The sequence below is a fragment of the Fragaria vesca genome, linkage group LG1, assembly GCF_000184155.1.
Source record: "Fragaria vesca subsp. vesca linkage group LG1, FraVesHawaii_1.0, whole genome shotgun sequence".
Classification (NCBI taxonomy): Eukaryota; Viridiplantae; Streptophyta; class Magnoliopsida; order Rosales; family Rosaceae; genus Fragaria; species Fragaria vesca.
Genome location: NC_020491.1, coordinates 4,621,424 through 4,627,307, shown reverse-complemented (window position 1 = coordinate 4,627,307; position 5,884 = coordinate 4,621,424). Strand labels below are relative to the sequence as shown.

Genomic DNA, 5,884 nt, shown 5'->3' with positions numbered 1-5,884 from the left:
TCAATTTTGCCGATTTCTCGACGGAGTTTTGATTCGCTTGAGAGAGTGAACGTCTTGTTTGGCTGCAACTGCGAACAAGATTTCAGAAATTACAAGCGTAAATGGAGCTGAGAATTCTTGAAATCGTCAGCCCTAACCGCCTTAACGTCGTGAGCTTCCTACTCTCTCTTTCCCCCCCCCCCCCCCCCCCGTTTCGATGTTAGCTAGCTTCATGAAACGAGCGTTGTTCATACTTAATGGTATATCTATTGGTTTGCTAATATGAACTATATGTATTTTTTCAGGCGTATATAAAGGAAAATGATTTCTTGTTAGAGATATTGAGCTCTCAGGTCCAAGCCTTTGAGCCTCTGAGGTAAGAAACCGCTTCTCATGCCTTTATTTTGATCGGCGATATTTACATTTCCTCCTGCTATAAATTTCCCAATGTTTATGGCTTTTACCTTGCTTGGTGACCTCGCTTTTACCCTTTTAGCTTTAATTCAGACTTTACATGGCTCCTTTGTTCATGTGTTACATATTTTGGGTTTAATTTGGTCTGCAACTATTTTGAGGCTGATAGTCCTCTTTGTATGTTGTATGAATTATAGGGTTAAGAACTGAACAGAGCAGCTATTCAGTCCTTGTTTCTTTCTATTAGATGTGAACTCCACAGTAGCTCTTGATCATTTTGGTATATAGAATTTTGCACAAGCAAATGAAGATTTGTACTGTTAAGTGTTAACACTCCTTTGCTCAGGAGTTGTTAGTCATCTTGCTAAGTTTGATATAATTGATATTTAAAACGGGATTGCAGTTATCTTGAACTTTGCTTAATTCACCATCAGTTGGCCTTGAAGCTAATTAAGGGAGGTTACAATATTAAAGCTTTGATACCCAAGGGGCAAAAGCTAATGTTGTGGTACTTGTGGCACTAGGTGGATCAGTGTTTGCTCTCCTAATAATCTCTCTTTTTTTAGAATATGGAATCATTCTGTGAGATTTTTGAATTGGTTAATGCACTAATATGGAACAATTTGTGCATCTACATGTTATTTACATGGTCGTAATATACCAGATGCCACCTACTTTCAGAGGTTTGTTTTTTGTTTGAATAATGTTATCAAGTTTCCTGATTGAATTGGCTTCAAATTTTGATCATACCTATAAAATGCATATGGAAGAATTGGATTAAATGCTTTTTGTTTTGATTATGTGATCAGTTGACATTGTAGACGTTGTCTCTTTCTATCAAACATATTATGAACGATTTGAAGCACCATCTTACAAATAGTTGTCTGTCTCACATCAATTCCATATTTGTAGAATGTTTTTGAGAATAAATTAATCAAAGATTCTAGAAGTTTTCCAAAAAAATTAGTTCAAAGTACATGATGCCGTTTACATGAGTGAAGACTTGTACTAACTGATTTCAAATCCAGTCATGAATGTTTAGATCGCTTCTTTTCTCTACATTTGGTTTCATCTTACTTTTGTTCATTGCTTCAGCAACTTGATTTGATCGGTGAGTGGTTATCAAGTTAAGTAGTGGAGCATTAGTTTGTGGACATGGGAGGTAGGCTAGCTCAAAATGGGGCCTCGTGTCAACAGGACTTTGTTCTTCGGTTTTCACACAAAAACTGTATTTCTAGGGATTTCTAGGGATGTGAGTTTGCAGACATAAACAACCCCATCTTTGTAGCCACACTTTGGATTGAGATAGGCTTAATTTGATTCCAGTATTTCATTGCCTAGTCCTTATTGCAAGATATTAGTTAGGCTTCTACCCAAAAATGCGTCTCCTATTAAGATGTGTGCTTGTGCATATAAAGCACATAACCTTCCCACCACTGAGCAATATGGGATTGTAGTTCACAAGCTAGCGTTCACCTATAGCACCCTCCCACAAGGATAAATATATTCAGCGTGCCAAATTTTGTCAATCTTGACTTAATGTTGTCTAGACTAGCATGCTACATTACAAGAGACCTTTAGGTGACTTGTCCTATATATGAGTTGAGCTCGAACTTCAACTCTTGGAAGGAATAAAAGTAATAAGGATAAGATGAATTATAATGAACTAGACTCTTTCCTCTTATCAAAACAAGGTTCTCTAGGTTTTCAGAAAAAGTTGTTCATTTTGTTCAGAGTCACGTCCCATGACGTCGTTGGTTGGCTCGCGGTCATGCTTGGTAGGTCGGTGGTGGTGGATGGAGAGAGTCCGGTCTTCAAAGAGGGCAATATATAGAGAGTTTGTTGGTGGGTGTGAGTGTTTGGCTTCCCATGGTGTATATATGTACGTGGTCGGTGGTGCTATTCAGGTGGCGACCGACGTTGGTGGTGGCACGGTCGGACTGCTCTCAGAGATGCTAGAAACTTCTTTGTTGGTTTGTTATGTACATGGCCTGCTTCTTGAGGTCCAATGGGTTAGGTTGGGCCTGGGCTTCTTTTGGGCCCAGATCAAGGTTTTTCTTTTCTTTTCTTTTTAGCATTTTATTTTGTTGGTTTTTTTTTTGTTTTATTGGTTTCGTTTGGTTTTTCGTTCCTCCTCTTTGAGCGAGAGTTTTCGGGTTTTTGTAAGTTGTTGTCGTTGGTCGTGTCGGTAGGGACATGTTATGGTGTCATTTTCAGGGACTATCTATCTTAATATTGGTGTTTTCTTGTTGTCAATGTAATTGACATGAAGAGGTTGCCTCTGCATATATGCTGTCGATTTCTGTAGATAGTGTCGTAAGAGGTTGTTTCTTCTTGAGGTTGGCTGTAAGGATGTATCAAGGCTTCTGAGATATGTTATGTTACAGTTGAACCCACATCGGTTCTTGTCCATTGTAATCGGTGGTGTTTTAGGTAGACATGTAAATGGATCGGATCTTGATCCGGACCAGCTCCGGATCCATGGTTTTTAAACTGGTTTGGATCGAAAATTTGACGCGTTGATCCGTTAACCCGTTTATTAAACGGATCAGATACATATCGAGGTTGATCTGATCCGTTAAGGACCCGGATCCGTTTTAAAATAATTAAATAATATTTTTATAAAATATGAAAAATATAATATTACTGAAAAATATTAAATAATATAAAAATTATTTAGATACCTAAATGTCAAAATTTTGTCTACAGTATGATTTGATGAAGTTGAAGATTACGTATTGATGTCTATGTTCTTTTTATGCTTTTTGCTAAAAACATTGGAGGTCTAGTATTTTGATTATATTAGTTTATTGTTAAGGAGTATTATGGCCATGTAATTCAACTTTTGATGTAAACCTTTATTTTGTTATAATATTTCATTAGTGTTTTATGAAAATTTATGATAAAATTAATAAATTATTATTTAAAATTTAAAAATATTTATTATTATAAACAGATCTGATTAACAGGTCGGGTATCCGTTAACCCGCCGGATTCGGATTTGGATCGAGCTATCAATGATTCGGCGGGTAACGAGTTGAATCTAGATCCAAAATTTCTATTACGTACGGATCTGGATCTAGGTCGATCTGCTTCAGATCCGGTCCATTTACAGGTCTAGTTTTAGGTAGAGAGGAAAGTGGGGAATTTATGTCCACCACTGATGTCTCCCGTGGTTTTAACAAATTAAATAAAAAGGTTAACTCCTAAAATGAAGACATGAAACCATGAAACCAAGACCCCCTAAAAGAAACAACAAAACCAAAAAGCAACCAAAGTAAACCTAAACAAGATTAAGCAGAGCCAATTCTACTAGAGATCAAGACCAACAACGAGCATATGATTGTGGGTAGGGAAAAGGTCTCATTAATCTCCTTTGGTCTTCAATCTTTTATTTTAAGACTTTGAGAGACTTGAGATGATTCTTATCTAGATCAGTTGTTTCACCCTCATGAAACCATCAACTTTAAGGACTTCTACATGATGATCAATGGAATTTTATTTTCCAAATCACCCCAACAGAACTTAGTTTCACAAGGGAACAATAGGTTCCACTGAAGTAAAATAATTATTATCATTGCTCACCAAAGTGTCAATGCACTCTGCAACTATCGAATGCTCATCTGAATTGAAATAATGTTCTCACCTTGCTGCATTTGAGCAAGAATCCCAAAACTATTACATATGGAGGTATTATATTAACATGGCCTGGACAGTTTGTTAAAACTGAACTTGCAATTGGGCTTGGGATATTCTGTCGGACCTCTTGCACTACTGGAATAATGGCTTGCTAAACAACAACATTTGGTATATCCACGTAGAGGTATTAACTTAGAGGCATTCGCCGTGCCTTAAATAATCGATTAAGGAGATTATCGGACAATGATCCTCATATGCTATGAATTTTTGGCAACAGTAGAGGACCTAAAATTTAAAAGTCATTTCACTAGCTTACAAATACGAAAAAAATTTATCCACTTTGTCACACACATTGTTAAATCAATTCTTTTAAAGCTTATACTCATGCTTGTACCTGTGTAACTGTGTTTTTGCATGGTATTAGAGTTATGGTTGTAGTAGTCTTGTCGTATATCCTTCATTTATTTGTTAGCCAACATATGCATTCCTCTGTAGCATTTCAATTTGTTGCATTTGTCCACCGATCCACAAGACCACATGCCAGAATTAGGTTGGCCTTGCAAATAAGGTTAATAGTTATTGTCTGCATGTTTTTCTGTAAATTCAATATTGTGTGTGTGGGTGCCCATAACTTCAGATAATCATAGATGTCTATACCCTGATCACGCCACATTAATGCAGTTCAATGATTATAACCGTCCATCTTTTACCTTCATTAAGCATCACACAAAAAAAATACCTACTAAATCATGAATTATTTGGTCACTTAAACCAAAACTGTGCAACAATTTTTAATGAAGATATCAAGTAATTGGGTTGATTTCTAACTTGACTAGTATATACTAAATTTCTTTTTTCAAGGATTCTCGTTATTTGAAGACTATCAAATGGATTGTTGAAATAGGAAGGACATATAAATTATCCTTGAAGGTGACGTCTGAACTTGAAGCTCCCTATATCCTTGTATGTATTCATTTTGTAGTCTCTAATCATGCTCCCTTTTGATCACTCTTACTTTGGCTTTATTTTTTAATAATAACACTGAAAACTAGTTCCTTACGTAGTTATATTTGGAATTAATAACAGTAATGAAACAAGAAGGGATCCTCATATGACAGTAATTGCTTTAGAAAAGATATAACAAGGTGTGTGTGTGTGTGTGTGTCCTTGGTCGGGTGATGCCATTAGTAGGACCAGGAAGAACATAAGACAAGAGACAAAAGAACCACCAGCTAGGTTGTGGACGCCATTTGATCGGCAATGGTTAGGTAGTTCTTTTGTGCAGATTGGTTAGGTAGTGCTTTGCTTTTGCTGAAATACTGCTCAACCTAGCTCAGAGATGTGGTGGATATAACCCTGAGTACTAACAAGTACTCAAAGTGCAAGTCTTGTATCAGTGAAGCGTTAGATATACTTAAAAATGACTTCATTACAACAAATTAATTAAACTCCTGATTAGTGTAGCATCAAATAAAACTTGATTGTCAGATTCTTGGTAATCTTAGTTGTTGTTGTTGTTGGTTGAATTATTCTTTTTACTTATACTGTTTGAGATTTCTGTATGCTGAGATTATATTTCTGATCTATGCTTTATAATTCTGATACTATTACCAGCTCTGTTCTTTTCTTTCTCATCTATTGATCCGATTTTCCTATTAATTTGGATATACTGACTTGAAGCATCTTAGTTATTTCTTGAGATCGATTTCATAAATTTTTGAAGTATGTGACCCGGCCAATTAATCCAGTATTAATCCCGAGTTAAAGAAAATTAAAATAAATATGTATATGTGGGTGGCTAAACTTTAGTATAATAAGCAATTATATGATTGCAGCATCGTTAAAAAGCAAG

General features: G+C 36.0%; 1 non-coding gene across 1 annotated transcript; it reads left to right on the top strand.

Moving 5' to 3' along the window:
* Nucleotides 1-29: 29 nt before the first annotated feature.
* Nucleotides 30-961, top strand: LOC101309376. Its single transcript, XR_183678.1, has 2 exons — nt 30-149; nt 285-961. It is a non-coding gene; the product is annotated as an uncharacterized LOC101309376 (transcript).
* The last annotated feature ends 4,923 nt before the right edge of the window (nt 962-5,884 follow it).